The sequence below is a fragment of the Protopterus annectens genome, chromosome 12.part0 (genome assembly GCF_019279795.1).
Source record: "Protopterus annectens isolate FY-2018-M chromosome 12.part0, PAN1.0, whole genome shotgun sequence".
Classification (NCBI taxonomy): domain Eukaryota; kingdom Metazoa; phylum Chordata; order Ceratodontiformes; family Protopteridae; genus Protopterus; species Protopterus annectens.
In genome coordinates, this window is record NC_056746.1 from 591625175 (window position 1) to 591648053 (window position 22879).

General features: G+C 40.9%; 1 protein-coding gene across 3 annotated transcripts in view; it reads left to right on the plus strand.

The window, feature by feature from the left end:
* Positions 1 to 22879, plus strand: part of RPUSD1 (RNA pseudouridine synthase domain containing 1) — a 556524-nt gene that overhangs the window by 201708 nt on the left and 331937 nt on the right. The gene's annotated exons all lie outside the window — the stretch shown is intronic.

Below are 22879 nucleotides of genomic sequence, written 5' to 3' on the forward strand. Positions count from 1 at the left end.
TTTGATACTCCAGCCACTGGGTGGTGCTGTAATACTGCTTCCAGATAATTAGAGACTAGTATAAATGCAGGCTGCTACATTTCATTCAAAAAAACTTTATTGTATTCATTGATAAAGACTGAATAGCGAAACCGGTCTGGATTTGGAGGAATTATAAATAAATAATTATTATTTCTTCATTACTGCGTGTTCACTATCGTTTTTGCTGGTCGTTGGTGGTTTACATTGTTGGTTTGACCCTGCACGCCATCCGTGTGGAGCGTATGGTTGATTGCTGACATTCTTGGCTTCGCTGGTGGTTCTCGATAGTGACACTGCATTTCTGTGTTGGCAGCTTTCTTTTTGCAACATTTTGGTATATTTTTTGTCATTTTTTGTCATTATCTGTTCATGAAGCAGTGGATGTGATATTTCTTGTCAAGCACTTACCACGTTGGTGAATTGTTTAGTTCAAAGTAGATGGGGAACTAACATTGTGACCAGGGAAGGATTACCTTGAGAGTGCTTTGGTTTACATGCGGACAAGCTTGGGGGCCTAAAATCATGTATGGTGGTTCATTCTACTACTTTGTGGCATCTGTTTAACAACTCCTTTCTGTGCAAATTGGTGTACAGAGATTTATCCATGGCATTCAACATTTTATGGATCAGAAGCCTATAATCCCAGGAATAACTCAGGAATAACTCTGGTACTGTGACTATTGGCAGACATAAATCTGCTTCACTATATATTAACCATTTTTGTACATTTCGCAATCTTTTTTGCATTTGTGCTGATAGAGGTTGGCAATACTGGTGGATTACAGGCTGATAAATCGGAAATTAATGGAAGGCATTTGGATTATCGTTGATGGACTAGAACTGGTGAAAACATCATATTGACTTTAACTTTTGAGATTTATTTGATCTCGAAATGTATTAGTGAATGGTTGACTCTAAATGCTACATTCTTTAGTATCTGATATACATACAATAACATCAGCTATATGTTGGGATAGGTTCGTCTACAAAGTGGGATACATTCTTTTTTTAGAGTTTAATATCATAATTGAAGTGTCCCATTTACCACAGATACTTAGTATACATGTATATTGACAAACTATTTATGCCATAGTTGGTCTGGGATATATAACAACAGGAATTGATCCATAACAGTACAGTATACTTGGGTCAAGGATATGTAAATCATATCTACAACAGCTTAATGAAAGTGTAGGAGGGCATACTACGTTTATTTTTATTTTTATCTTATGTATGAACAACTATATGTGTTATAATCGTTTTATGTATGAATAAGCCATCTCTTGAAAATTGTATTGTCAGTTAACAGTTGGACTAGGTTGCTACATGTACTACCAGGGCAACTCAGTGTTGAAATTTTTGGCAAAGGCAATAGGTGCTAAGGGGTTTCAAAAGTTTTATTGCCAGATATCATGTGATAAATAATAATACATCCTTGTATATTATTTAACAAGAACAACAAGCCTATTCAGCATTGCATTTTGAATATAGAGTATATATTGTGTTCACAAACATATATGTGCCAAATGCAGATATACTGATAGACACATATATAGACAAGTGTGGATGTTCAGGATCTATGAGTAGGGTTTTTTTCTAAGTGGTGTTCTTTGACCAAATATATTATAGTTTAACTGTTGAAAAATATTCATATATATTTTTTATAGACAACCAGGTTCTCAGTGCAGTCCCTGTTGAACTATTACTAATTTGGACATATTGATTGAAACAGATTTGGTTTCTAGTTGGTCAAAATTCATAAATATATTGTAAAAATGGATTTGGAGCAACTACTAACGGGATTATGTGCTGATCGACATGATATTGGAGTGTTTGGTATGAATAACATGTCAAGCAGTAATTAGAGTGGCTCAAATATTAACATTAACAATGGCTGTGAAATGGCCTTCAACAAATTCACCAAGGATCTTAAAAATGTACGTGCCAATATATGGCATCTCAGACTTTTTAAGGCATATATTAACAAGGATATCACTCCAAGAGGACTTAAAGTTACAGCCTTTGGTCAGTAGGTCGGAGGACAGGCTGACCAAAGAATGGAACCAAGCTCTCCAACAATCATCAATGACTTTTGTAAAGAACCTTGCATCTTATTATGAGAGAATGGTGGACATTTGTTTAATGGAAGTAAAAGCTTCATATGAAGAATGTAAGAAATATGAATCACAACCAACATATGCCACTTTGGTTAGTAAATTATCCAAAGATCCAGTTAGTTTTGACCAACTAACTAAAGATAGAAAAATACGTAAGTTCAATAGGGACTGCACTGATTACCAAAGAGGCCGTCCTTTTGATACATCAAAAACTGTGAGATTCTATGATTTTGGTCAAAAAACACCAGGAAATAAACCCAAGAAAAGGCCTAGGTCTATTCTAAAATCCTCTGATAAGACTTTAGCTAGTACCTCAGGGGAGGACTCCTCTTGCACAGACAATGACTGTAATAACTATCGAGAATCGCCTAGAAGCAAAAATACTAATGTTCAGTACCCTTTAGACATACAAACAAGCGACGAGGGGGTCGCAAGCACAAATATAGGAATAAGATCCAATTCCATGGAAGTGCTGTTACAAACAATGTTGAATTGACGGAATTTGAGTTTCATAATGTTTTGAATCTTTCTAATGTTCAATTGACAGATGTACAAACTAAACTACTCAATAAAGGACTTGGTTTTATTCCTAGTTTTTTTATTAATGAACATAGCATTGTTAAGGATGTTTTGTCTTTCTGTCGTAACCTGAATTTAAAATTATTCTTTTCAGATAACACCTCTCAAAGATCACTTGATTTCAAATTTTTGAAATCAGATTTTCAACCGCCCATGAACAAACATGTCTCTATTTACCAACAATCTGTTCTCGGGGATTTACATTTTCATCATAATGAATCATACATTCTGGGCCAGAATATGTCACCCATGGAAAAGGTAGCCTTGGATGAATTAAAGCATAATCACGGCATTGCCATTCTACCTGCAGACAAGGGAAGTGCTGTGGTGGTTATGAACGTTGGGGAATACCTCGATGAGGGGAAATGACAATTAGCAGATACTAGATGTTATTTGCAAATGTACATTGACCCGACTGGGGTCTTTAAAAAAGAAATAGACTCTTTTCTGAAACTAGCTGAGGATGAGGGTATCATAACAAAAAATACTGTCAAACATCTTACTGTAAAAGATCCACAGAAACAAATCTTGTATCTTCTCCCAAAAATACATAAGTCTATTTCAAAACCCCCAGGCAGACCCATTGTATCAGGGATAGGGTCCTTGACGGAACCAGTATCAGCATTTCTAACACAGTATCTCAAACCCCTTTTAACATCAGTTAGGGCCCGACTACAGGACACCACGCACTTTTTACAAATTTTGCAGGATACACAGCTAGAACCAGACTGGTCTTTTCAGGCTTGTTGGCTGTTGGTGAAGCACCCACCAAGAGGAGAAAACGCTGAGAGAAGAAAGGAGCCACTTTTGAGACTTTAAGTATTTTTTCTCTGTTTATTTGCTAAGTTTTTCTGCATAGCCGCCTATTTTGAGCATTTTCTGGCTTGTTAAATTTGATTTCTGCATTAGTAACTGTATTTAGAGCACAACCTAGAGCTGTTTACTGAATTTCCTGTTTGCACTTATTTTTAAAATCGTTTTTTTCTCAAAACTTGCATTTTATCTGTCTTTGGCCTAGCACTCTTGTGTGGGGTCATTTACTGCACTGTTATAACTTGCTGATACTTGTTAACCTCTGCTATCTCTGAAAAAACAAAACAAATCTTGCTTTTTTCCCACTTTTCTGAGATTTAAAAAAGTTCAGTTACAGGCTTGCTGTTCTTGAACTGTTTGTAAGTTTCTGTGAGGCCATTTTTTGCTTGGGCTAAAGGAAAGTCTCTCTGTTGATAAGTGGCAGTGAAAAACATTGAGCAGCCTGCCTGCCCCTGTGGGAGTGGTTACTGACTTGAAACTGTAGTTTTATTGGCCATTCTGGGTCAATTCCAAAACTCCTTCATCTTCCTCTCTTAAAACCCTCTTTTGCGTGGTTTTGCACGTTTTTGAGCATAGAGCAACAGCGGGCAGCGCCGCCTAATTGGGTTTAAACTATTCCTGGCTCCACAAAGTGTGCTCTTCATTTTTTCCCTTAGAACTGCTCTATCTCTCAATTTAAACACCATATTCTTATTCTAAGGCCCTTCACTGGTCCAATTAAGTAATCCTACAAGTTAGCACTATTAAACCATAAGCACTACTTACTCTTATACTCTCTACGATTACCCTGTCCTCTATTGGTCCGTCTTAAGTTCAGATTCCCTATTACTCTAGCATGTCCAAAGGTCAGTCAATGGTTTCCTCTCCAGTCCAGCTGGTGAATCTGGGAATTTTAAGGCAATGTTACAACTGTCTCATGTACACGGACAACCCTCTCCTCCTCCAAACAGGTTCAAATATATGTGAGAGATGCAACTATTTAGCCAAACTGGAGGCTGAGCTCTCTCATCTCAAAACTGGTGTAACCAGTCAGGAGGAGAAGGTAACCTCACACAACACAATTCCAGTATCACATAGTCCCACCACATCAGCGAACCAAACACATAAATACACAAAAACATACTCGGAGGCTCTAAATAAAAATCTGCCTAAGCAACAGAGACCTCCAAAGCAGACATCCAAGCAAACACTACCTCAAAACAAAACACACACAACACATAACCCACAAAGTCAGTGTGCCAAGCAGCCACAGCCCTTAAGGCTGAATAACACACCTGATACTCTTGTTATAGGTGACTCTATTGTCAGACACACTGACGTCCCGCTCACCAGGCTGAATAAAGAGAAGGTCACAGTGAGCTGCCTGTCGGGCACTAGGATCCGCCACATAACGCAAGCACTCAGGTCACCCCAAAGCAAATACAAATATGACTCAGTCATTGTACATGCTGGTGTGAATTACCTGAGACGTACCTCCCTGGACTACATGAAAAGAGACATAGAGGAGCTCTCTGATCATGTAGCCCAGGCTGGTATGACCCTGACCTTGAGCAGCATCTTACCCTCACCTAGAATGATGCCACAGTACAAAGACAAAATGATCGATTTTAACAATTGGCTAAAATTTTGGTGTCATTCAAAGGGGATCCAGTGTCTGTCAGCCTGGGATGACATGCTCGACAAGCCACGTTGCTTCGCTAGGGACGGCTTGCACCTGTCACCACTGGGCTTTCGGATATTGGCAAAGGCTCTTGCCACCCCCATAGTGCCTTTTTTAGGCAAGGCTCAAAAGTCAAACCCACCCCCATAGACAGCACAAGGAACAAGAAACTAAGGGTAATGCTGCTAAACACCAGAAGTCTTAACCTCAAGATGCACGCACTCAAAGCTCTCCTCAGTATGGAGAACATCGATATCTATGCAGTGACAGAAACCTGGTCCAAGGCTCCAGAGAGCACCCCAGCACTACCAGGCTATACCTCATATCATGCTTTTCGGCCACAAAACCCGGACCGAACCACAAAAGGAGGGGGAGTTTCCATATTTATCAAGGATATCCACTCCTCCAGGTTAGTGGCATTGCACAAAGTATCGGAGACCATCCATGTGAAACTAACAGTGAGCAAGACTGCTTTTCAGTTTATAGCATCCTACAGACCACCCTCTCAAAGTCAGGAATCCCATTCGGCTTTCCTGAAAACATTGGAGAACATGAAGATCTCTTCGAACACCATTATATTGGGCGACTTCAACTACCCAAACATTGACTGGAAGCACTACTCAAGCCCCAGCACCTTAGCCCAAAGATTCCTGGAAATTATAAACTCAAATGCTATGGAACAACTAGTCACCACTCCCACAAGAGGGGACAACATACTAGACCTGATCATTACCAACATGGGGGCTCTATGCTCCACACCAGAAGTATATCCCTCATTGGTAAGATCAGACCATAAATTAATTTCACTGGATGTCCACATCCCGACCCCACCCCCAGCCCAGAAAACCACAGTGAAAAACTTCTCAAAAGCGAACTTCTTACTTCTCAAAACCGAAGTGGAATCCTTCAAGGCCCCAGGGCCAGTGGAAACTACAGCCCAAACTGCAGAATCCTATATAAATGCATTCTACGGACATGTCCAGGAATGCATGGATCATGCTATCCCAAACAAAGCCAAGACCCAATCATCCAAAGGCAGGCGTCCAGTCTGGTGGACCCCTGCCATAAATAAACTATACAACAGAAGGAGGAAGCTACTACATGACGGAGCAAAATCCCGAATAGGGAAGGCATCTCTGATCAGTACTAGCAAAAAATTATGATCCCTCATAAAATCCTCCAAGGCCAGCTTCGAGAGAAAAATTGCACAGGACACCAAAGACAATCATAAGGCTTTTTTCAGTTATGTTAGAAACCTGGGATGCAACTCCCAGACTTGTTCTGAGTTGATTCTAAACGACAAAAAATACACTGAACCCACAGACATCGCCAATATCCTGGCAGACAGGTTCAGTGCAAACTTCTCCACCCCAAAAGAGCAAGTATCTATCCCGGCAGAGGGCTGCCTCCCAAACATCTCAGATGCTCAGGTGAAGGCTGCCTCTCCAAAGCAAAAAACACTGCTTCCATGGGACCAGATGGCGTCCTAGGTTGCATCCTATATGAACTACAAGAGGAACTAATCCCTCAAATAAAACAGCTATACAATCTCAGCCTCACTACAGGATATGTGCCCACAGAATGGAGTACAGCAACAGTGGTCCCACTCCACAAAGGTGGAGCCTCTACGGACCCTGGAAACTATCGTCCCGTAAGCCTGACTAGCTTAGTCTGCAAGGCTATGGAGAGGATCATCATGGAGCTCATAAACAAAGACATTGGGGACCTACAGACACTAGATCCTACCCAGTTCGGCTTTGTCAAGGGCAGATCCTGCCTTTTGAACCTGGTTGACTTCTTTGAAACGGTCACCAAAGCCATAGATGAAGGGAAGGTAGTCCACATAGCCTATCTGGACCTTGCAAATGCATTTGACACAATACCCCACTCGGGCATCATAGATAAGCTATCCAGCTTAAATATAAACCCCTATGTCACAAGATGGGTCGCAAACTGGCTCAAAGACAGATCCCACAGAGTGAGAGTTGCTGGAGCCATGTCAGACTCGAAACCGGTCACAAGTAGCGTCCCACAGGGTTCTGTCCTGGGACCACTCTTGTTCGTTATATACTTTTCCGAGGTACAGGCAAATGTGGGAGGACTATGGCTCACCAAGTTCGCAGATGACTGCAAACTGGCCGCCATAATCAACTCTCCAGCTGACACAAACATCCTTCAAAAAGGTCTCACAGAGACAGATAACTGGTGCCAGCACCATGGTTTAAAGCTAAATGCCAAAAAATGTATAGTCATACCCTTTGGCAAAAACAATGTGCCCACAAATTACCACATAGGCGGAAACCCATTAAGTACAGAGAAAGTTATTAGGAACCTGGGGACCCAAGTTGATATCAATCTCTCCTTTGAAAACCACATTGCCAAAGTGGTTAGAAAGACCTTCTACATAGCCCACCTCATCACGAAGGGTTTCATATCTAGATCAAGAGAGGTAATCGTGCCCCTTTATTCATCCCTCATCAGGCCCATCATAGAATACAATGCCCCTTTTGGGATGTACCTTACCCGACACCTGCAGCAATTAGAAAGACCCCCAAAGTATCTCACCAAGAGGATCAAGGGTCTCAAACAGATGCCATATACTGCTCGGTTAAAAAAACTCCAGCTCTACTCAGTTGCATACCGCCTACTTCGAGGCGATCTATGCCTGACATACAAAGCTATGTCAAATCCAGAATTAATGGACATACTCCACCTCAGTAAATCTAAATCCCTTAGAGCCACACGCTCGAGGGACTTGAACCTCAGCACAGAAATAAATAGAACTTGCTGGAGGGACAGGTTCATAACCCAGAGGCTCCCTTCGTTCTGGAATAGAATTCCAGTTCATGTGAGGCAGAGCAACTCACTAAATCTCTTCAAGAAGAATCTCGATAAGTGGATGGGGGATCGTAGGTTTGTCCCAGGGATTACTCCCGTGTCACTATTAGACAGAGGCACAGTAAACTGAACCTTAAAAAGGGCACAGTATACTCAAATCAAGGGGTGGCGTAAGCCATACAGAATCAGGCTAGGCTTATAATTGCCCCAGGGCAGATAGCCTAGTATGAACCTATGAACCTATACACAAACATTCCACACTGGGCGGGACTACAATCCCTGCAATACTGGCTTGAGAGAACAAACTTATATCCTCCGGGCTTCAACACTTACTTGTCTGCATGGCGGAACATGTATTAAACAAAAATGTCTTTTATTTCCATGGAGAATGCTTTTGGCAGCTACAAGTGACAGCAATGGGAGCTTCCTTTGCACCCATTTATGCTGACTTATTCATGGCCTATTTTGAAGAATGTATGATATATGACAAATCGCATAGTATTTACATGGTGGAAATCGATATCTGGCGACGATATTTGGATGATTGCTGGATGGTGTGGAAGACGGATGAAGCATATTTAAAGGAATTCATGGAGTACCTGAATGGTAACATTTGGGGTATTGAGTTTACGGTTACATGTAACAGGAGTACCATAGATTTTTTGGATGTTACTGTTTACCGTAACAGAGATGACACTCTAAGTACCAAAACATTTAGAAAATACCCTCAATACAATACCTTGTTACACGCCTCCAGTATGCACCCGAACCACACCTTCCGCAACATCCCTAAGTCTCAGTTTATGCGTATTAGATGCATTTGTTCATCTCATGATGAATTTGAACATGCCAGACTAGACTTATACCACAGATTTCAGGACAGAGGATATAGAGACATAGATATATATCAAGCTAGTTCATGGAGCAAAACCATAGACAGGGGAACATTGTTACAATACAAAAAATCAGAGCATGCTCATCAGGACTCTATCTTGAGATTTGTCACCACATATGGCAGGAATCAACCTATTGTCAGGAATATACTTAATTGCAACTGGAAAATTATTTTGGCTAATGACACTTTAAGGTCAGTACTAGGCCCTCAATGTCAGATGTCATACAGACGAGGCAAGAATTTGGGAGGGCTATTTTCACATTACAAAAACAGAGAAGGGGGAGGTGCAATATATCATCAGACCACTATCAGTGGTGATAAACTAATTGGTACTTTTCCATGTGGTCACTGCTGCTCCTGTCTACAAGTCAGTACACTAAAAGAATTCACCAGTGCCAACACCAATCGTGTATTCAAAACTAGGGTGTTTGGCAGGTAGCTAAGTAAATAGCCCATGTACTGCTGCAATTACCAATGTAAAGCTTTTTATGTTGGTCAAACCTCTAGGTCTCTTAGAATAAGGATGACAGAACATCGTAGTGACATCAGGAACAAAAAAGAAACAAATGCTCTCTACAGACACACGATACAACATCCCAATGCCCAGTTTATGTTCATGATCATTGACAAAATTCAGGGAGATAGAGCAACCAACAGGGTTGGCACACCATTTTAAACCACAAGGAACAATATTGGATAACCAACCTTGGATGTTTATTCCCCCCAGGTCTGAATGACCATCTGTGAGTTTCATAGAATACTGTAGGATTTCATAATCATGGTTACAACATCAAACATTTACATTGATCAAGAATCAGTACGAACCATTCAATGGTGGTTAGGCCTACCAACGCTCATACTATACTCTATAAAGCATTATAAAAATATTCAGGATACGAACATGTATATGTACGGTTTGGGATTCGTATCTGGTATGATGGCTTCAAACATTGAGTATTGTACATTTATAATGTTGAATTTGTATTATCTACAAGCATATTATTTCTATTTATTATAATCTATAATACAGCTGAGAATGAGGCCACTATATTTTTTTGGCCTTATTTTGTAATATATTATATGATCAATACTTGGTTCATTATTATTCAGTTCTTTTGATCATGTGGTTATCACCCTTCAATATATATATATACTAGTGGTATATATATTTTTGCTTTGTATTACTATGATATGCATTCATAAATATTGACTATGATATTGGTCTATTACCTTGTAATACGCATGTTCATATGATGGCTTATTTCCAGAGCTTGGATTTTTATCTTTAAAAATATGACTTAATATCTACACCTCTGGCTTTTTTTTATGTCACTGGTCATATGCTTTAAGCAAGAAGGAATATGCACTTTGATACTCCAGCCACTGGGTGGTGCTGTAATACTGCTTCCAGATAATTAGAGACTAGTATAAATGCAGGCTGCTACATTTCATTCAAAAAAAACTTTATTGTATTCATTGATAAAGGCTGAATAGCCGAAACCGGTCTGGATTTGGAGGAATTATAAATAAATAATTATTATTTCTTCATTACTGCGTGTTCACTATCGTTTTTGCTGGTTGTTGGTGGTTTACATTGTTGGTTTGACCCTGCACGCCATCCTTGCGGAGCGTATGGTTGATTGCTTACCCCTGACATGGCCACAGTTAATTTAATTGTACTTAATGGGTGGCACCTTCAGGTGCTTTCCAATGCTTTCCTGCTGTGGGAAACATCTTGGTGGTACATTCCATAGTCATACTATATTATTTGTCTTAATAAATATGCTTTAACATATTTTTTTTCAGTATTCATTTGTTTCTGTTTACTTTTATGTAGGGATGCTAACATTTTAAGTGCCCAAAGTGGGACATTTTTTGTAGAAAGATGAGCGTTTGCAGAACAAAACATATCCCCGTGGCCAGTGTAAAGGACAGATTTTCACTTTCTGCCAAAATAAAAGCTTATTCTTGTTGCATTAGAGTTCCTTGTACTACTTCATATAACATTTCTGGTACACAATAGCTGTTTAATGCAACTATTAAAGAAAACGTGTGAAATATTTTTTGTCCCAAAATCTCATTATGTTTGTCAGTTTTTTATTTTTTTCGCATGACACAACTGGCCAAAGAGGGACTTGCCCCTCGCAGAAAGGGACACAGGTGATTAACCTACTTTTTATCAGGACTGAAATATTCAAGCAATAAATGTAGAGTCTACAAAACAAAAAAAAAATATCCTTAATTGTCGAATTACACTTCATTAAGGCAGTCTGCTTGAATTAACTCTTTAAGCAGTGTTTTTTCTGTTTTCCTTTTTCTTTTTTTTTTTTTTTTTTAAGATGGGATTAAGGTTGACAGATTTTAAGTGGGCCAAAGTGAGACAGGGGTGTGTGGTCAATATGACACTGGCCATGCCCCCTACCATGACATCACCACAGGGGTGTTGAAAGAGATGCAGTTCTGGGTACAACATTGTGAAGTTATGTTATTACAGCATACTGAAATCTCAAACCATTTAAATTATGAAGCTTTAAAAGTGAAGCATTACTAAAAAACACATTACTCAGTTGTAACAATAAGTAAACTTTGCAGAAAAACACACTACTCATATTAAACAGGCAATTGTGTTTATTTAAAAAAGTAGAGCTCTTAAATTCTACATAGACTAACCATGACTATTCTGAAACAAGAAAACTAAAAAAAGTCTACATACTACACAACACACAAGCACAGTAAAATTTCTTAAACATGTAGAATTGAGTATGTTTATTGAAAATGTACGCTAAAGCAAAAAAATAAAAAACTACATACTGCACACAAGAAAAGTAGACTAAATCACTTCTTTATAAATGTATACTTTGCATTTGATTGGATGGCCTGAAGTACCCAGTTTGATATAATAATTGAATAAAAATCACTGCATTTCATCCATATTCATCATTAGCTCAGCTTTTAACAAGTCCATACTACAATGGTTTTCCACATATGTCCATTTATTTTTCACCAAAGAGAAAACTCACCACAATTTGATATTATAATAGATAATATTCTAAGAATTACTAGATATAGTGCAGTCAGCTCGGGCCCTTATCTGAAGAGCTTTAGCCATTTTTCTCCTGAAGATGAGCTTGTGGTACATAATTGCTGGAGAAAAGGCTTGATTGCTAAACAATCCTGGAAAAGATGGTCTTCATCTATGTCCTGCAGACTCAGGGCACTGGTCACAATGAGCAAGTCGCTGAAATGGCTCAGTTAAAGATAACTTAGTGTAAACAAGTAGTTGTTTTCAGTAAAATCAGACCACTGTTCTAAGTACTTAACTGCTGTCTCCAAGAACACAATGAAGTCTCTTTTCAGTTTGTTAAAAGAAGTGCTGTGTAATGTGCTGACAAGTGCCCCAAGCTTTCCATCAAAGAAAGCATCTTTAGCTCTTGCCTGTGTTTTTTCCGTGAGAGAGATCATTATTGAAAATGTTTCCATGGCAGTAAGTGCTGCTTTTTCTAATATACTTGCATGTTCATTGAAATCCACGAGAACAACACTGAGAAATTGCAAATTGAACTGGGGCAGTGCAGGCAATGCATTCTCACCATGCTCATTATCTGAAAAGTACTGCCATATCTGCCGGGGAGGTCTCCTCTTCTCCCTGGCAGAGGAAATATGACTGGAGCACTGGGAGATTTTTCACCACTCTGTCAATGGCTGGCAGAAGTGGCAACCACCTTGTTGGCACATGTCTTAAGAGACCCTCAAATTCCATGCCACAAAAGTCAAAGAAGTCTTTCAAGTCTCTGATCCTTGCGGCAGCACCTGTGAATTGGCTGAAAAGTTTCATCACAAACACTTCACATCATAAGGTAGTTGTGCTGAAGCTTTTTTGGCTGCGTTATGAATACTGTGGCAACGCAGTTAGCCTTCTGGAGTGATGGGCACTTTTATTTTAATCTAGTGTAGACACCAGATTTATTTCCATAATTCACACTGGCATTATCAGCTCCACATGCTGAATTGCTGTCCCAGGGCAAGGAGTGCTTTTCCCTAATGTTCAAAATTTGTTGTGATATAGCTTGGGCAGATTCATCATGGTCTTCATAGAAGTCAAAAGATCATGCACCACACCTTCTTTGGAAAAATACCTCACTACAAGTGGAAATAATTTTATGTTTCCCTTTTTTTTAATTTCTCCATATCTTTTGGCTTTCTAATACCATGACGGGAATGGACCCCATTCCTAAGTCAAAGTATGATTAAAGTTTATGAAATTAATATTGTTTCACTCTTTGATGTTAGCCAGAAGTGCTCTTCACAACACCCATAATGTGCCCAGTAATAACTCCTTCTGCAATTCTTACTGAGTTACATGTATTGTTAGCATATCTAAGCATGATCATAAACTCTTTTTTATAAGACCCGTTACTCCTACTACTATTGGAGCTGTCTGGGTGTCTTTTTTCCACATTGCTCTCATTTCTGCTTGCAAATCCTGATATTTTATGACTGTCTCTCTCTGTACGCAGGACACTATAGTCACTGGGTGTGGCGATTTCAATGATCAATGCTACTTTTGTTTTCTTTACTTGGACCACTATATCTGGTTTTCTAGCATCTGTTTTGAACTGTTGGTAATGGATGATCCCATGTGATGTAGACTTCATCATTTTCTATGATACTTTCTGGCTCATGTTTCCAGTGTTTTTCAGCCACTTCGTTACCATAATGTTTGCACAATCCCCAGTGCAACAGTCTCGCCACATTATTATGCCTTTCAGTATACAGTCCTTGTGCCATTAGTGTGTCGCAACCAACAATAAGGTGTGCAACTGTTTTCAGTTCTGTTTTAAAAACATACATTTGTCTGTTTCTCCCACATATTCAATGGACTTTGTAAACCAACGTGTACATAGCCCACTATCTTGTGCCGAAAATATTAACCTTTCATCTCTTGGTTTGAATTTGCCTCTCCTTAGCCATTCCTGTGTTCATTCCTGATCAACATTAGGTTCTTCCAGAAGTTTTCTATACTTGCAACTATATTTGTGCATTTTCTACATTTCTTGCCTTCTCATCTGGTCCTTCACCTTGTATTCTTTCTTTTGCTTTTTGGCACATTCAGTTGCTGCCTTTTTTTATCCAGTTGTGGTTTGTTTCCCTTTTTGGAAGCATCTGAGAGTGAAGATGAAGTGACTGGTTTCTGAAGGTCATGCAGGAGGCATTCCAATGAGTGCAGTCCCAAAACATTTTCAACAATGGCTTCAGCCTTGGTTCTTCCACAAGATAGTTTTTTTTGCAGTGCGAGTCGCTGTACAACTGGCTGGCTAATTTTACTGCACAGTCCAAACTGTTGTAAGAAATTGTGTTTAACAGCATAGAGCACCTCAGAGGCTTCTGCTGCAATGATCTTAAGTTCTGGTCCCTCAGGGTTTGTGTTCCTTGCCCACTTTGTCATCAGGTGACTGGATTTTGCTTGATTAGCAGTCTTATGTTGTTCGGTTGCCTCATGCCATGTGACATCGTTTCTTCCACCGGGAGTGACTAGGAATTCATTTTTGCAAGATCTGCAGAATGCTTTTACTTCATTGCACTTCTCGATCCAGTTGAATTCCATTTTACAAACATTCTGCCACTTACATATTCTCATGTTGGAGGTAGACTGTGATAAAGGTGTTGCTGTCTTCATTCTTGAATTTGTACTTGCCTGAAATACAACATATTTAACAAAACTGTTGGTAGGCTGCAGTAATATAATAGCACACAAATTAACTGGCTAGAAACACTGGCAAATGAAAACTGGCTAGAAACACTTACAGTTGAAAGAACTGGTTAGAAATACTGGCATTTGAAAGACCTGGTTTGAAAAACATTGGACCTGAAATGTGAAGCAGTTTGTAAAGTAGTTTGTTGACATACATTCACTGAACACCTGAGGAATGCAGCAGAAGTGGACACTACAAACCATTTCAAAAGGTAGAATAATAAATGACATAATGGGGGATATTTTGGCTGTTGAAAACATGGCATTAACACCAAATGCATTGTCTTTAACACTGAACATGACCCCACCCCTCAAAAAAAAAAGTACACATTTTCACTTTACATTACTTCTTGCAAATAGTAAGCCGTGGTGGTGCAGCGGTAGCATTGTTGCCTCACAGCAAGATGTTCTCCTGTTCGATTCTCGGCTGGAGTGCCTTCTGTGTGGAGTCTGCATGTCCTCCCCATGGTGGAGTGGCGTTCGAAAGACATGCGTGAATGGGTGTGCCTTCATTGGCTGGCAACCCGGCACCATAAAAATCTACTGCCAATCATTAGCGGACCGGAGTTCCGCTGTGGTGACCTCTAACCTGGAAAAGCCGAAAAGACAAACAACATTACTTCTTGCAAATGACTAAAAGCCACTCTAAAATGAATTAGAATGCACAGCAGGCCTAATTGACTCCATTTACTGCTGAGCACAACTATTAAGACAAACAAATAAACCTATAACAGGTTAATAAACAGAATGATGCAATAAACCAGGCCCAACAGCAGCACCACCCATAATCACATTCTAATCATAGCAGTACATTTTAAACTTATTGAAGACAGCATTAAAAACAAAATACAAACATTTTCACTAATGAGCATGCCCCCCCCCAAAAAAAAAAAAATAAAGTTAAGCAAATCTTTTTCCTTTTGAAAGTACTTCTTGCAAGATGTCACTTAACAGCTAGTCTAAAATAAATTAGAATGCATAGCAGACTCCATTTACCGTGGAGCACAGCAATTAATAAAAATAAAAATAAACCTATAACGGCAGTTTACCCAGCACAACGATACAATAAAGAACAGGCCCAAGTAGCAGCAGCATGGCAGCATGACGATATTCACATTCTAATCAAAACAGTACATTTTGCAGTTTTTCCCCCTCCAAACATCTTTATTACATTTTCCCATATGATAAAGGCAATCTTACATTTATATAAAAGAAAAACATACAAAATGATACCACTTTAGTTGCAAAAGTTTGCATCACAGACAACATTGAAACAACTGTAGTTACAAACATTATACATCACTTATAAACCATCCAGTCAGTGTCAGTTAAGCATTATATAGCTCATTCAAATCCTGCCTCTTAAACCTCACTCCTTCTCTGCATATATTGATCCCACAATTCCCATTTTTTCCCATGCAGTTTGCTCCTTCCCTTTTCTAAAGATCCCAATTCCAGTTGTTTCATCTCTGTTACTATATTCACTACTTCTAGTAAAGTTGGTCTAGACTTTGGATTTCCATTTTCTAGTCATTGCTTTTTTGGTAGCCACCATAATTAGACTCAGCAAGGTTTTACTATGTCTAGGCAATTCCGATTCTGTAGCATAACTCAAAAAAAAAAAAAACTCATCTGCCCAGTCAGTCCCATCTGCTCACCCAGCAACTTCAAGAATGGTTCTAAATATAATGCAAACCACAGAGGAGAAAGCGGACAACCCTGCCTAGTTCCTCTACTCAAACAGAAATTATTGGAGAGGACCTCACCCACTTTAATTCATGCCTCAGATCCCTCATATATTCTTCTAATCAACCTTATAATTGTATCAGGGAAAGCAAATACTTCCATTGTCCTGCTCATGTCTGCTTTGCCAAATTCTTTCTCTGCATCAAGACCCACCAATAAAAGTGGTACTTTCTTACATTCTGCTTCCCTGTGGATCATCAGTGTTTTGTTAATATTGTGAAATGTTTGCCTCCCCTTCACAAAACCACACTGATCCATATCTATCAATCTTGCTATCACTTTTGCCATTCCTTTAGCCATTTTAGACTTGAACACTTTATAATCATCGTTTAGCATTGAAATGGGCCTGTATGAAGCTGGATCCGGTGGACCTTTACCCTCTTTAGATATTACCGTTACCACCACCTTCTTCCAGGATGCAGATACTTCTCCTCCTCTTAAAATACTGTTAAACAAAACCTTCCAGGTATGTATCAGTTTTTTCACTCCTAACTTCCAGACTTCTACAGGAATACCATCTAATCCTGGAGACTTTCCTGTAGATTGGTTATACATAGCCATTTTTATTTCATCCCATCCTAGCTTAACTGTTAGTAATTGAGCCTCATCTAAATCTAAGATGTTCTTCATCTCACATTGCTGCAGTCATAACTTGTGGGGTAGTCCGCTGTCCTCGGTCGGCCCGAATACCAAAGTATTAGGCTGGCGTCGGTCATGGGCGCTCAGATCTGACGTCAGTGCGTCATGGTATTAAAGCGCATGACCGACGACATATCCTCAGTCTTTTTTGCCGCATGGTCCGAAGCAGAAGCAGCGTTTGCAAGTGCCGTTCGGCGTTATGAAATTTTCGTATTCCGAGTTTCAGACCGAAACCAAGTTGGGCTAAGTACCCCGTTGGGGAATATTTTTGTTTTTTCTTGCCTCCGTTAATTCCGGATGTCAGAAAAAGTGAATAATTGTATTTCTTGTGGGAAACAGATACCGCATAGGGATTACCACTCTCTCTGTATTCCTTGTTTGGGGCCTGAGCACAACGTAGTTGGGTGTCGCTTTTGTGCTAGGTTTAATAAGCGCACTATTAAACGTAGGTTAGATTGCGCTAGGCTTGTCTTCGGTAAGCGGTGTAATTACAATATGCCGTCGGATCCTCCAACGCCCGCTACCGCTAAGAAGCGCAAGGAAAAATCGTTAAGGTCCAAGCAGGATGAGTCGTCCGTTCCGGACGCCGGTTCTTTAGAAACTACGGTGGAATCTGTAGATCCAGCCAAGGTTTCAACTGAGTCTCAGGGGGAGACGTTAATTTTGCAGGATGTGGCCTCTCAGGAGTCAGGTCAGGCTGAGGGGGCCTCTCAGGTTGCTGTACTCCCTTCTTTGCCTAAGGGGGTTAGGCCTTCTCCTTCTGTCTCTAAGGTACCTTCTAGGGGCAGGCCTGGTTTGCCTTCCTCAGGTGTCAGTCCTAGTTCTGCAGGTTCTGTGCCTAAAAAACACATGCTTAAAATGGCAGAAGGTTTAATTTCCTTAATCAGGGGTTCTATGCCCCCTCCAGATAAGAGGCCTGTGGTGGAGCCAGAGGTAGAATGTTTGGAACAGGCTTCAGATTACTCAGAGTCTTCGGCTGAAGACACTCAGGATTTTCCTCCCTATTCTGATTCAGACGCAGAGGATTCCAGTCCTTCTGCTTCTCCTCCAGAGGATTTTTCTTTTTCAGAAACCCTGCATTCTATGAGGGAGCATTTTAAATGGGAAGGCCAGGATTTCTCGGATTCCCGAAAGAGGCTTAGGGAATTTTTGTTTTTACCACAACATCGGCCCTTAGCTATACCTCCTGTTTTGGATGTTGTTCAGGATGTTTTCTCTGAGGCTTCCCTTAATCCAGACTCTTTGCCTCCTGCGCCAGTTAAACCAGATATGTATTACAGAGTGCCTGAGGCTCATAAATATCTGTATAAGAGCCCAAGGGCTGACCCAGAAACTATTAGCCAGGGACCTAAGGGTGTCAGGGCTTCTGTTGTAAAGAATCCAGTTCCTATGGATAAAGATTATAGAGCTTTGGATAGGTGGGGTAAGAAAGTGTACACCTCTTCCACTTTAGCAATGAGGGCTTTGAATTGCCAGTTTCATATGTTGAAGTACCAGAATTTTCTCCTTACTCAGTTAAAATCTAAGGTAGATGCTTTGGCAGAGGGCATAGAGTGTAAGGAATTACAGGATTTGGTTCATGCCTCTGATCAGGTGGGTAAGCATTCTTTGCAGTGTGGTTTTGATGCTTTACAGGCTTCTTCCAGGGTGGCTGCCACTGGATCAGTTATTCGCAGGCATGCCTGGCTTAAGGATCAGAATTTGTCAGAGCATGTTAAAGCTAGAATTTTAGATGCTCCTTTACAGTCTGAAGTTTTGTTTGGTTCTCCTGTGGAGTCGGTCTTAAAGAAAATGGAAGACAAGGCTAAGTCTATGCAGACTGTTAAAGATTTTTTGCAGGTGCAGTCCCCTAAGTTTAGCAGGAATTGGCCTACTAAGGGATGGGCTTACCCTTCTTCTGATTTACAGTCTAGGGGCAGATCTAGGCGTGGTAGGGGCAGAGCTCAGAGTTCTTTCAGGCCTAGAACGTGGAGTTCCCCTGCACAATCTACAGGTGAGGGCAGGGGCCAGTCCTTTCGTAAACAGGCCCAATGACCTGCATCTTCAGCTGCCAGATCCCTCCTGTCTGGCAGCACCTTTGGGAGGAAAGTTGGCACTCTTCAAGCAAAATTGGCTTTTAGTCACCCAGGACAAATGGGTGTTGGACATTATAGACCGAGGCTATTTCCACACATTGCCTCCTTTCAAGGGCATGCCAGACGTTCCTCCTCAGCAAAGGGTAGAGGCTCACAAACAGATTTCTTTACTTCTTCAAATGGGGGCTATACAGCAGGTCCCTCTGTCAGAAGTGGGCCTAGGATTTTATTCTCGCCTGTTTCTTGTACCAAAGAAAGGAAACACTTGGAGGCCAATTTTGGATTTATCTATCCTCAACACATACCTGGACATTCCAAAATTCAAAATGTTGACGTTGCAACAACTTCTGCCTCTGTTGGGCAAAGATCACTGGATGGTAACTCTGGATCTCAAAGAGGCTTATCTTCATGTTCCTATCAGGCCCAGTTGCAGGAGATATCTGCATTTTCGGGCTGGGACTTTACATTATCAGTTCTCTGCATTGCCCTTTGGCTTATCTACTGCGCCCAGGGTGTTCACAAAGGTTCTGGCTCCGGTGATAGCCTTCTTAAGGTTAAGAGGAATACAAATTTATCCTTATTTGGACGATTGCCTGATTCTTGCTCAAGACAAAAACAAGCTTCTTCACCATCTACAGTATGTTATGGCAGTGTTAAGGTGCCTAGGGTATTCTGTGAACGAAACAAAGTCCAGTCTAGTACCCTCTCAGGAAATGTGCTTTCTGGGTGTGAGACTGAATACAGCTTCCCAGATGGCCTTTTGACCCTGGACAAACAAAGAAACCTTACACTTTACTTCCAACAATTGTCTCTACGGTCCAGGCTGACTGCAAGGACAGTCCTTCAAGCCTTGGGGTTCATGGCATCTTGTATTCTGGTGCTTCCCAATGCCAAACTGCATATGAGGAAGCTACAATGGTATCTCAAAATGTATGGACGCAACACTGCCACGATCTGGACACTGTCATTCAGATAATACCTTGCATTCAAATGGAATTTTTGTGGTGGGCTCAGGAATGTCACCTAAACAAGGGACTCTCTGTGACCCGACCAGAGGCGAGTCAGATCTTAACGACAGATGCCTCGGACAAGGCTTGGGAGCTCACCTCAATGGAAAATGGGTTCAAGACACGTGGCCTGCCAGACTTCAACATTTACATATCAACTTGAAGGAGATGTTAGCAGTCCAATTTGCATTGATGGCTTTCAAGGATCTACTTCACCCAGGACAAGTGTTGATTCAAACAGACAACACAACTGTCATGTGGTACATCAACAAGCAAGGGGGAACCCATTCGTACCCTCTTTGCAGGCAAGCTATGATTTTGTGGGAGACTGCTCTCAGTCTGCACCTCACTCTTCAGGCAAGGTTTCTGCCAGGAGCACAGAACTCCTTAGCAGATGTTTTGAGCAGACAGATGGTGGATCCCCACGAGTGGAAATTGGATCCTCATGTATTTCGACAGTTGACAGTGATATGGGGGACTCCAGACATAGATCTGTTCGCTTCTCCACTAAATTTCCAGTTGCCAAAGTTTTGCACAAAGATGTTTCATCCAACAGCTTGGAAAGTGGATGCTCTGTCATTCAGTTGGAGCAATCTTCACGTCTATGCATTTCCTCCTCTGCCTCTCCTTCCCAAGGTGCTCTTGAAGGTCAGACAAGACAAGCCCTCCATGATTCTAATAGCTCCAGATTGGCCTCGACAGCACTGGTACCCTCTGCTGAGGAGTTTAGTAAGGGAGCTTCCTTGACCTTTGCCTTCAATTCCACACCTTTTGTCTCAGGCAGGCAATCATTTCCTCAATGTCAGGATTCAGTCCCTGCATCTAACAGCCTGGCATATTCTGTTCTAGAGCCTGGAGGGTCGCAGCTTCCTCAACAAGTTTTGAATGTTATTTTGGAGGCCAGAAGGCCTAGTACAAGGAAAGTTTATGCAGATAAATGGAGGAGATTTTTTATTTGGAGCAAAGCAAAGAGCTTTGATGTTTCCAGGCCTGATTTGAGTGTTTCTCTTCAATATCTTACGGAATTATTAGACAAGGGTTTGTCTTTCTCCTCTGTAAAGTTCATGCTGCAGCCATTTCTGCTCACTATGACTGTGACCCACCATTATTCTCTCATCCTTTGTTTAAGCAATTCCTTAGAGGGGCAAAGAACATAAGACCCCAGTAGAGCTCCTACTCCTTCCTGGGATCTCAATTTTGTGTTGGAAAAGCTTACTTTACCTCCTTTTGAACCTGCAGCTACGTCTGAGTTAAAGTTTTTGTCTTGGAAGACTGCTTTTTTGTTGGCCATTACGTCTGCTAGAAGGGTATCTGAATTACAGGCTCTAATGGCAGTTGAACCCTTCCTGATTTTTCATAAGGATAGGGTATCTCTGCACTAACCCTACTTTTATGCCTAAAGTGGTTTCAAATGTGGCCTTGAACCAATCTATTCATTTGCCTACTTTTTATGCTGATCCCCAAAATAAAGGGAGAAAATTTTGCACACTTTGGATATTCACAGGCAGTTGCGTTATTATTTGAGCAGGACTAAAAGGTTCAGACAGTCTCAACAGTTGTTTGTTTCTTTTGCTTTGGCCTCTCAGGGAAACCTGTTTCAAAACAAACTATATCTAAGTGGATTGGCCATTGTATTGCTTTTGTTATTCTCATCATGGTAAGGAGATTCCGGCTGGAATCAGACCTCATTCCACTAGGGCTACTGCCACTTCTACTGCTTTTTAAGGGGTGTAGCTACTAAAGATATTTTGGAGGCAGCTACTTGGAGTTCAGTGCACACTTTTTCTAAACATTACCATCTCCCTCTTTATTCCAAATCTAGGGCTGGATTTGCCACTGCAGTCTTACAGGGCATGTTAGCAGCTCCCAATGCTTTATGATTTTGCCAGCCTCCCTTTACCTTTGCTTTGGGATTCTACCCACAAGTTATGACTGCAGCAATGTGAGATGAAGAACATAGTACAGTTTTGTACCTACCATAAATGTAGATGTTCGAAGATCCACATTGCTGCAGTCCAATTACTCCCTCCTTCCCCTCTGTAGTTTGGAGTGGTTGTATGGTTTGGGTGGTAGAGGTTGTTTGTACATGGGTTTTGGAGGTTTTTCTATTTTTAGCTGTGGCCTTTCTTTTTAGGGCCTTCTGACATCTGGGGCAAGAAAAGACTGAGGATATGACGTCGGTCATGCGCTTTAATACCATGACGCACTGACATCAGATCTGAGCGCCCATGACCGACGCCAGCCTAATACTTTGGTATTCGGGCCGACCGAGGACAGCGGACTACCCCACAAGTTATGACTGCAGCAATGTGGATCTTCGAACATCTACATTTATGGTAGGTACAAAACTGTACATGTTCTTCGTCTTCCATTGCTGCAGTCCTTACTATTGGGTATAGTCCGCGTCCAGTCGGCCCGAATACCAGAGTATAAGGCTGACGTCGGTCATGGCGCCTTAGACTGACGTCAGTACGTCAGGGTACTAATGCGCATGACCGACGTCATATCCTCTGTCTTTGCCGCATGGTCCGATGCAGAAGCAGTTTTGCGAGTGCAGGTTGGCGTTCTGAGATATTTCCGAAACCGGAGTTTCAGACCGAAACAGAGTTGGCTAAGTACCCCGTTGGGGAACATTTTGGTTTTCTTGCCTCAGTATTATACCGGATGTCAGAAAAAGTGAATAACTGTATTTCTTGTGGGAAACAGATACCTCATAGGGATTACCATACCTTGTGTA